Source organism: Aegilops tauschii, chromosome 1 (assembly GCF_002575655.3).
Source record: "Aegilops tauschii subsp. strangulata cultivar AL8/78 chromosome 1, Aet v6.0, whole genome shotgun sequence".
NCBI classification, from domain to species: domain Eukaryota; kingdom Viridiplantae; phylum Streptophyta; class Magnoliopsida; order Poales; family Poaceae; genus Aegilops; species Aegilops tauschii.
In genome coordinates, this window is record NC_053035.3 from 458162421 (window position 1) to 458173715 (window position 11295).

An 11295-nucleotide genomic window follows, 5' to 3' on the forward strand; every position below is an offset into this window, starting at 1 on the left:
GGAGTTCAAGAGTATTGCCATAACTCGTATAACGGATGCTTTTCGAAGGTTGAGGTACACGATTTCCGAAGGTTTCTTGGTTATGTGTTGACAGATGGATACAGCTAGATCTAGGGATTGCTAGTTTGGGTGATATATTTTGTGTCCCCTGTATCCCCAACACCAGATTGCATAACCAGAAAGTTTCGGGAGTTTATAGGTGGGATTCAAGTAGCTCTTAGCATTCCTTCCCGCAGATATTTGGTTCGTGATTGGGTAATCCTTACCATTTATTTGTTCCACTCGTACCTTTTTTATTTTATTCATCAATCTCTTATCAAGTGGCTTCTCACCTTAATGGAAGTGTGATGATTTACTATGGAATTCATTCATTCATCTTCGTTCGAATGTTATTGTGAAGACTATATGTTGCAATTTCTATTCGTTGATTCAACTTGACTATTTGTCTATCAAGATGCTAACGGATGTCATCCTCTTCAGGATGGCTCCGCCAACGCGTCAGAATCCGGAACGCAATGAAGGGAGTCAGGCGAACCCTCCGCCACCACCTCCGCCTCCGGAGGCATGGCAAGCTATCATGGCAGCCACCCACGCCAATGCTCAGATGATTCTGCAACTCTTGCAAGAACGCACCCAAGGGCAAGGCAATCAGGGAAATCAAGGTCAAGGCAACAATCAGCCTCACTTCGCTACCCTCAACCAGTTTCTCGCAAATCAGCCCAAGTCTTTCAGCTATTGTGCCGAGGCCACGGATGCCGATGATTGGCTCGTGGACATCAACAAGCATTTTGAATGTAGCAATGTCAGGCCTGAGGACTTTGTCAAGTTCGCTTCTTTTCAACTCAAGGATCAAGCTGCCGAGTGGTATCAACAATACAAAGATTCCAGAGGAGGTCGTGTGATCACTTGGACTGACTTCTGTCGGGATTTCAAAGCTCACCACATTCCACAAAGTGTTGTTGAGAGCAAACGTGAGGAGTTCCGCAATCTCAAGCAAGGCAGCATGTCCGTGTATCAATACAATACTCAGTTTCAGAAACTCGCTCGTTTTGCTAAGCAAGACGTTCCTGATGAAAAGAGCATAATCTATCAATTCAGAGGTGGCCTCAGAGAAGATTTGCAATTACCTCTTGTGCTTTTTGAGCCGACCAAATATGATGATTTCTACAATATGGCACTAAAGCAAGAGGCTGCTCAACTCAAGTGTGAGGCTTCTAAGAAGAGAGTCAGGGACGCAGTTCAGTCTTCTTCTTCCTCACTAGTGGCTGCTAAGCAACAGAAGTTCTGGTTGCCTCCTCCTCCTCCGTTTCGCCAGCCTTACCAGCAGAAGAACAAAGGTGGCCATGGATCTTCCCACTTTTCCAACTCTGGCTATCAGAACAAGTCTCAGAATCAAGCTCCAAAGTCAAATGCTCCGTATCATCATCCACTCTCAGAGGTGACTTGCAACAAGTGTCAGCAGAAAGGTCACTATGCTAACAAGTGCTTCAACCAAAGGCGCCTTCTGCCTCCTCCTCCTGTGAGATCTTCCAGCAATGCAGTGGTCAAGCATAATCCCAAGTCTGCAAAGGTGAACATGATGAATGCACCTCCAGCGGAGGAATCTATTGATGTGATAATGGGTAATCTTCCTGTTAATGATATTCCTGCAAAAGTCTTATTTGATACTGGTGCATCTATTTCTTTCATATCAAGACCTTTTGCATCCATGAACAATTTCATACTGTTGATCTGCCTAAGCCGATAGCGGTTTCCTCTCCGGGATTATTCATGAATACCAAAATAATGGCTCCGGATGTTTCCATCAAGATGGGAAACTATAAATTTCTGTCTTCTCCAATGGTTCTTGGTGACTCGGATATTGATCTAATTCTCGGGATGGACTGGCTTTCTAAGCACAAGGCTCAACTTGATTGTGCTGCCAGGGAAATTCAATTGACACACTCTTCTGAGGATGTGATCATTTATGCCGCTCGTGATGAAACCATTCGGTTATTTTCTCTCAATGAGAACGGCGAATTGAATGCCATCTCTCAAATTCTAGTCGTTTGTGAATATCAAGATGTCTTTCCAGAAGAGCTTCCGGGTATGCCTCCTCACCGGCCAGTTGAGTTCGTTATCGATCTTGAGCCGGGCACTGAACCCGTTTGCAAGCGTCCATACAAGCTTGGTCCCAAGGAGATGAAGGAATTGAAGAAACAGCTCGATGAACAAGAGCGTCTGGGTTTGATCAGACCGAGTTCTTCTCCATGGGGTTGTGGTGTTCTTTTTGTCCAGAAGAAGGATGGCACGGAACGACTTTGTGTCGACTACCGTCCATTGAACAAGAAGACAATCAAGAACAATATCCACTTCCCAACATCAATGAGCTATTCGAGCAACTCAAAGTGCTAAAGTATTCTCCAAGCTTGACCTTCGTATGGGTTATCATCAGATTCGCATTCGTGAAGAAGATATCCCCAAGACAGCATTCAGAACAAGCTTTGGTTCTTACGAATATACTGTCATGTCTTTCGGCCTTGTCAATGCACCTCCAACATTCTCTCGGATGATGAATTTCATCTTCCACCCCTATACCAATGAATTCGTCCTGGTGTATCTCGATGATATCTTGGTCTTCTCAAAGAATAAGAAGGATCATGCCAAACATTTGCGATTGGTGCTCGACAAGCTCAGAGAGTATCAATTCTACGCGAAGTTTTCCAAATGTGAGTTTTGGCTTGATGAAGTTCTTTACCTTGGTCACATCATCTCTGCCAAGGGCATCGCTGTTAACCCCGAAAAGGTGTCCGCAATTGTGAATTGGGAACCTCCTCAGAATGTCAAGCAGCTCCGCAGTTTTCTGGGTCTTGCAAGCTATTGCCGAAGATTCGTTGAGAATTTCTCTAAGATTGCAAAGCCTCTTTCCAACCTCCTCCAGAAGCATGTCAAGTATGTCTGGTCTCCTGAGTGTGACGTTGCTTTCAACACTCTCAAAGAGAAACTCGTCACAGCTCCTGCCTTAACTCCTCCTGACGAATCCAAGTCATTCGAAGTTTTCTGTGATGCTTCTCTCCAAGGTCTCGGTGCTGTGTTAATGCAAGAAGAAAGTTGTGGCCTATACCTCTCGTCAGTTGAAGCCCAATGAAAAGAACTACCCCACTCACGATCTTGAGTTGGCGGCAGTTGTCCATGCATTAATAACGTGGAGACATCTCTTGTTGGGAAGAAAAGGGGACATATTCACCGATCACAAGAGTCTCAAGTACATCTTCACTCAGCCCAACCTCAACCTCAGGCAGACTCGATGGGTCGAAATGATTCAAGAGTACAATCCGAGTATTGAATATACTCCAGGCAAGGCTAATGTCATTGCAGATGCTTTAAGCAGGAAGGCTTATTGCAACAGCTTAATTCTCAAGCCATTCCAACCGGATCTTTGTGAAGCTTTCCGCAAGCTGAATCTCCAAGTTGTTCCTCAAGGCTTTCTTGCCAACCTCATAGTCTCTCCTACTTTGGAAGGTCAAATTCGTGAGGCACAACTCCTGGATACCATGGTGAAGAAGGTGAAACATGGTACCGACAAGGGTCTTTCCAAATACAAGTGCTATCGCATAGATGACAGAGACACTTTATTCTTCGAGGACCGGATTGTGGTTCCTAAAGGTGATCTAAGGAAAGTCATAATGAACGAGGCGCACAATTCTCTCCTTTCCATTCATCCTGGAAGTACAAAGCTTCAGGCACACTTCGGCAGAGTAATTAAATGGTAAGGCCTTTAATTATGTCAACTAATAGTACTACAAGTACCGAACATCAGGCATGATTATTTGGGCATCTCATTAACTGAGGACAAATAAAGCAATTGAAAAGAGAAAATTAACTATGCCTGAAACAAACAAGGAATTGAACTGTTGAGTTGCATACAGTGACTTACCTTAGCAGGTTGAAGAGGCTCAGCGCAGCTCCTACTTCTCTTGCAAGGCTCCTTCCTAACATCTTGTACTTGGAAATCCTCAATCTTATCTTCATTGCACCCCCTCTCCAAGGTGACACAAACTAGTTACTCGTCTCCTTGGAAGCATCTTCACCTCTAAGTTCTGGGACTCCTTCCAGAAGGCCATGGGCACAAACATTCGCTTCAGCACAGCTTTCCATCCTCAAACTAGTGGCCAAGTCGAGCGAGTCAATCAAATTCTTGAAGATATGCTCAGGGCTTGTGTCATTTCCTTTGGCATGAAATGGGAAGATTGTCTTCCATATGCCGAGTTCTCCTACAACAATAGCTTCCAAGCGAGTTCGGGCAAGGCCCCATTCGAGATCCTCTATGGCAGAAAGTGACGTACTCCTCTCAATTGGTCAGAGACTGGTGAACGCCAACTTCTTGGCAATGACTTAATCACTGAAGCTGAAGAAATGTGTAAAGTCATCCGTGAAAATCTCAAAGCCGTGCAATCGCGCCAGAAGAGTTACTATGATAGTAAGCACCGTGATGTGGCTTTCGAGATCGGAGACCATGTCTACCTCCGCGTCTCTCCAATGAAAGGCACACGTCGCTTCGGTATCAAAGGGAAGCTTGCCCCAAGATACGTGGATCCTTTCAAGATCATTGGCAAAAGAGGCGACCTCGCCTATCAACTTGAGCTTCCTTCCAACTTCGCGAACGTGCACGATGTGTTCCACGTGTCACAGCTTCGCAAGTGCTTCAAGACGCCTGAGCGCACCATCAACTTCGAAGAGATTGACCTCCAAGAAGATCTGTCTTATCATGAGCACCCCGTTGCTATTCTTGAAGAAACTGAGCGCAAGACTCGCAACAAGTCTATCAAATTCCTGAAAGTGAAGTGGTCGCACCATTCCGACCGAGAATCCACCTGGGAACGCGAGGACCACCTCCGTTCCGAATATCCGGAGTTCTTTCAGTCCTAGATCTCGGGACGAGATCCTCTCGTAGTGGTGGAGTGTTGTAACACCCCGGATGTAACTTTCCATATTTGCAACTCCAACTCTTGCCATGTTCCGCTATGTGTTATGATATTCCCTCCATGGTCGGGTTTTGTTTCCGTTTTGCATTTTGTTCATGTCATGCATCTCATATCATGTCATCATGTGCATTGCATTTGCATACGTGTTTGTCTCATGCATCCGAGCATTTTCCCCGTTGTCCGTTTTGCAATCCGGCACTCCCACCTCCTCTGGCGCACCCCTCTTGTTTATTTTCGTGAGCGGGTGTTGAACATTCCCGGAATGGACCGAGGCTTGTCAAGTGGCCTTGGTATACCACCGGTAGACCACCGGTCAAGTTTCGTTCCATTTGGAGGTCGTTTGGTACTCCAACGGTTAACCGGGTAACCGCAGATGCCTTATGTGTGTTGCAGCAAACCCCCCCTCTCTAAACAGCCCAAAACCCCTCTAAGTCATCTCCATGCTCTAGGTCGTTCGATCACGATCGTGTGGGCGAAAACCGCACCTCATTTGGAGCCTCCTAGCTCCCTCTACCTATATATACACCTCCCCTCCCGAGACATTCGCAGTCCAAACCCTAGAAAATCGCCTCCGGCGCCGCCGGACGTGTCCGTACTGCGCCGGACAAACCCGCCGCCGCCCGCCGCCACTCCGCAGCCGCCACCTGCCGCCGCAACGCCGTCCCCGCCGCCGGCCCGCCAGGCCCTCCGCGGGCCCCCGAAGCCCGTTGCCCCGCCGCCCGAGCCTGCGCCTCCCCGCGCGCTCGCGCCGCCCAAGCGCCGGCGCGCCACCGCCGCCTCGCCCGCCGGCCGGCGCCGCCCTCCGCCGTCGACCACGCCCCGCCGCCGACGCCTCTGCTCCCGCCGGCGCCGTCCTCCCCGGCGCCTCCGTCCCCGAGCCCGAGCCCCGGCCTCCTCTCCGCCCCCTCCGGCCGGCCTCCACCTTCCTCTCCTCCGCCGTCCTCCCTCGCTCCGGCGAGCTCGAACAGCCGTGCCACGGCCAGATCCCGATCCAAAATTCCCGAGGTTGACTTTTCCCCTCTCTCGGTTTTCTCTAAGTCCCAGATTCTTACATTATATGCCCATGTTCATCGCATCATAACTATCTGCATATAGCTCCGTTTCGTGTGTGTAATATAGCGAAATGTTCGTCTCGTGATGCTCTACATTTTGTTCCATTGCACCATGTTCATTTGAGTCCATCTTGATGCCCAAATAGCTTCATAAACATGCCATCTTACTGTAGGTATGCTTGTTTTGTCATACATTGCTCTGTAGTGAGTGCATCAAGCTCACCAAGATGCCTTCATATTGTTGTTTCTGCCATGCTCTGTTTTCTGCTAAGTCTGAAACCTGTTAACGAAACTTGCTATGTTTACATGGTTGCCATAATATCTTCTGGTCCTTTTTGGCTTATGGTAAGTAAGGGAAATTTGTCATAGGCATTTAGTGGAATACTGCCATGCCTTTTTTTGCCATGTTAAGTTCCTGTAGCATGTTGATTTCGTGCTCTGTACATTGCTACCTGATGCTGTTTCAGTCATGTCCAGTAATTTCACTAAGTCTGTGAACCTGATATCTTTTGCACTTTTGCCATGCTTGTTTGAACCTGCTGTGGTGTGATCTAGCCGTAGCTCAGTGTTCATCTTTTGTCAAGCATCTCCTGTAGATTAATGCCATATGCTTTGTTGCTACGTTGGAGTGCTGTAGCATAGTTTCTTGATGTAGTCTAAGTGCTATCATGCTGTTAATCGCAGATTCGTGTCATTCTTGTTTTGCTTGCCATTTGCAAACCGTGCATCCGTTTCCGGTGATCTTTATATCGATTTCGACCGAAATCATCGCATCTTTCCAGTGGCATGCTTGGTTTGCCAAGTTACTGCCTTGTTCATCATTTTTCTTCCGGAGCACGCATATGCATCGCATATCATATCTTGCATATCATACATGTTTTGCATCATGTTGCTTGTGCATTTCCCGTGATTGATTGTGGTTCCGTTGCTTGTGTTCTTGTTTTGGGTAGAGCCGGAAGACGAGTTCGTGAACGAGGAACCTGTTGAGTACGCTTACGAGGATCAAGCTTTCGACAACTCTGAGAACCTTGCAGGCAAGATGACCACACCCTCGAAATCACTTCTATCTTTGCTTTGCTAGTTGTTCGTTCTATTGCTATGCTGCGCTACCTACCACTTGCTATATCATGCCTCCTATATTGCCATGTCAGCCTCTAACCATCCTTTCCTAGCAAACCGTTGTTTGGCTAAGTTACCGCTTTTGCTCAGCCCTTCTTATAGCGTTGCTCGTTGCAGGTGAAGTTGAAGTTGGTTCCTTGTTGGAACATGGATATGTTGGGATATCACAATATCTCTTATTATATTAATGCATCTATACATTGGTAAAGGGTGGAAGGCTCGGCCTTATGCCTGGTGTTTTGTTCCACTCTTGTCGCCCTAGTTTCTGTCTTACCGATATTATGTTCCTTGAGTTTGCGTTCCTTACGCGGTTGGGTGATTTATGGGACCCCCTTGACAGTTCGCCTTGAATAAAACTCCTCCAGCAAGGCCCAACCTTGGTTTTACCATTTGCCACCTAAGCCTTTTCCCCCGGGTTATCGCGAGCCCGAGGGTCATCTTTATTTAAACCCCCGGACCAGTGCTCCTTCGAGTGCTGCCCAAACTGGGCGATGTTCGGCGCCCCCTGGGCAACCAGGGTCTGTCGAGCACTTGGTGTGCACAGTCAACTTTGGGCATGTTTCCTAGTTTGCACTGTGAACTTGCTCCAATGACCCAGCAACCTTGTCCACTGAACTCCTAGCTGCCTCTATCCTAGTCCTGTTATTTGCCAGCCCCACCCTCGCGCTCTAGACCGCCCTGCCATTTCGTCGAGCGGGTTCCGTGCGTGCTCTGGGCGCGCCCAGAGCGCACGTTTTGCACGCGCGCGCACTGAGCCGCCGCGCCGCACTGCCGCACTCGACGCGACCCGTCCCTGGCCCCTGCTCCACCGCTGAACCGCGCACGAGCTCGCCCCCTCTCCACGCCAGCTCTGGTGCCCTGCAGCGCCGCTGGCAGAGCCCTTGGCGGCACGCCGGCATCGGCAGCGAACCTCTGACATGGACGGCGCCGCCCAAGCTACCCCAGCGCGCCAGCTGCCCCCGTGAACAGCCCGGTCTTATCCCGAAGCTCGTCGGCACGCGCTCGTCGCCGCCACGTCGCCCTGCAGCTACAGCACGGCTGTCGCCGGCGATCTTATCTTCAGCCGCCGCGGTCCAACCTCGAGCGCCTATTTAAAGGGTCCCCGAACTCGTTCAAGACCTCAGGCGACCCCAGACCCTCCCCGTAGAGCTTCCCTAGTAGTGGATTGACCGGAGAAGACCGTCTTCACCAACTCCGGCCAGTTCGGCCGCCGCCAAACTCCGGTGCAATACGTTGCAGCCAGCCACTCTTTCGCCCAACCAACGCCACCAGTAACTTCCCCTTGTCCTTGCGGAGCTGCCCAACTACCCAACCTCGATCGGAGACCACCGGAGCCCAAAAACCACTTCACCACCGTAGCCCCCCTCCGCCGCGGAGCTCGCCGCCGGCGATTTCTTCCACCCCCGACGACCCAGCAACCACCAAGAGGACCGCCCCAGTCTGGCCGGTCCATCCCCGCCCTCAGATGCCCTAGAGGAGCCGCCGTCCGTCGCCGGCGATTGCCGGAGTCCCGCTCCCGTCGGGCAGAGAAGAGGAGGGAGAGGGAGGAACGGTCAAACCTGACCAGTGGGCCCTCTGGACCCACTGTCAGTGACCCGCGCGCCGTCTCCTCTGTTTAAGTGAAAGCGTATAACCTCAGAGGACGTCTCCCCTACCCCGAAAGCGTATTCCCCTCGAAACGTTTTCTTTTCTGGTTTTATTTAAAAACAGAGTTTTGACCAGACTTTGACCAGCTATAACTTTTAAAATAAAACTCCAAATGAGTTGATTCTTTTTCCTACCTCTCTCAAATTCCACCTAGTTTATTTTAAGATTTATTTCAAAAATATTTGAGACAACCTTTTGTACTATGTTTGAAATATGTGTTGTTTGGATACTTCTCAAAATAGGATTTTGGAGAAAAGGGAAAGCTTCCAAAAAGTGCATCCCTTGCATACTCTTGAAGGCAAGCATTTCTGAACTCTAGCATAATATTCTGTTGTGGTGTTCTGATACGATTACAACACCTTTTGGCTTGGAGTGTGCGTTATCTTTATGTAACGATAAAGTCTCATGCATGAGTGCCTTTTTTGGAGATATTTTGTGGTCAGCAATGGATACGCTAGTGATTTGGATCACCCCCGTGAGCTCCTCATGCATACCGGAAGGAAGCCGGGAAAGTCGTGGTCTTGGGTAGACACGAGCTTGTCCCTAGTCCCTCATCGAGACGAGTATGTCCGGTATGGCAGGGTGAGGCTTGATGAGTGGTGATTTATTCCACTAATGGTAATATTGTTGGAGGATACTTGGACCACCTGAATCGGTCGTAGGTCGAGTCTTGGTCAGTAGCTTCCCTATTTGTTGGTACCACCACTTGTCCCTGTCGCAGACGGGGTATGGTTCAGTAAGTTGTCAACCTCTTACCAAAGCACACACCGTACAGAGAGGCCATAGTGGAAGATACCGGAGGCCTCCGGTAGGCATGCCACTTGGTCCGGGGGCATGGGTGTTTCCGGTTGGGACCGAGAGGGGGGCACCCCTTAGAGCGCGCCTATAGAAATTTGATCCCATGCTACGTCGAGGTTGTAGCCTCCCCACTTAGAGTTTTGCTTGGCAGGTGTCGTGGGTGATTCCAGACATCGGTGAGTTAAGCTGGTGTGTGCAGGTCAGGCGTGTTTTCACTTAAAAGGCCGTAGGCGGAATTAGTCCCGATGGACTAAGTAAATCCGTTACTCGTGGGAAAATAGTACTCCCTCTGCAGAGGATATATCCTGTTGGATAGCCATGTTCTTGAGTAAGGACCACAGTCTGAGTTGAATCTAGTAACGGTATTCGGATGGAGAACGAATTAGCTAGAACTCAGTGACGGTTTTCGGATGGAGACACGGCTAACTGGATCATAGTAACGGTATTCGGATGGAGAACGAATTAGCTAGAACTCAGTGACGGTCTTCGGATGGAGAAACGGCTAGACTAGATTTGTGTTTATGACCTGTGACATCTGAGGATCATGTTTTAACTTCGTTATTATTATGGACTAACCATTTACATTATGTATTTTTTTGAGTATCCCTGGGATGGTTCTACCTCCTGGATACTCACTATGATTATTCTTTTATAAGCCCTTTATGTGGTGTCGCTCAGACGCCCGACTGCGGCATGCTTGTCGTTTATTTATCTTTTATAAGCCCTTTATGTGGTGTCGCTCAGACGCCCGACTGCGGCATGCTTGTTGTTTATTTATCTTTTATAAGCCCTTTCTGTGGTGTCGCTCAGACGCCCGACTGCGGCATGCTTGTCATTTATTTATCTTTTATAAGCCCTTTATGTGATGTCGCTCAGACGCCCGACTGCGGCATGCTTGTTGTTTATTTATCTTTTATAAGCCCTTTATGTGGTGTCGCTCAGACGCCCGACTGCGGCATGGTTACTCTTGCATTTTCCTCTCGAGGAGTCATTCAGACCCTCGCTTGGCCCTCAGTATTTTACTTTGGGATTTCGGGAGGACTACCGCCCGACTTCTCTTTTGTTTCCCATGCATCATTATCTCTATGTTTGATTGCACTTGTAAATCTGTTCTCATGCATCGTGTTTACATTTGTTATATCTTATGTTCGAACTATCTTGCGAGTACTTTCATAGTACTCACCCACGTACTGCATGTTCATATTATCTCTGCATGCGAGCAACGCAGAGTTTCGTGGCAGACGTTGTGATCAAAATTATTTCGGAGCATGATTGTCCCTTATTATATTATCCCCGTGTTCTTAATGTTTGCGAGTACATTCAAATGTACTCACTGGCTTGTCCCTGGCTATTGTCTTGGCCAGATTTTCGCGCATGGAGATAAGCATCGCGGTGACAACCTCAGAACCCACGTGTTGGCAATAGCAGCCTCGCGAAGATAGGAGTTATCCTGGTCAGCTGTTCTTGTGGGCAATGGAGTCCCATAGACGCAGATGGATCCAACCGCTTCCGTCCTCAACCATTAGAAACCAAGTGTTGTACTCCTAGGCCACAATGGTCTTGTACTACATATTTTTGTACCTTGCTTGGAATTCTTGTATCAAGTTGGTGCCTCATCAGCTAACAGTAATCCTGGGGCTGGTGAGCACAAAGGCCGTTTTTCTGGGAAATTATGTCCCGAAAATCCGGTCGTGATAGACTTGGTATCAGAGCCA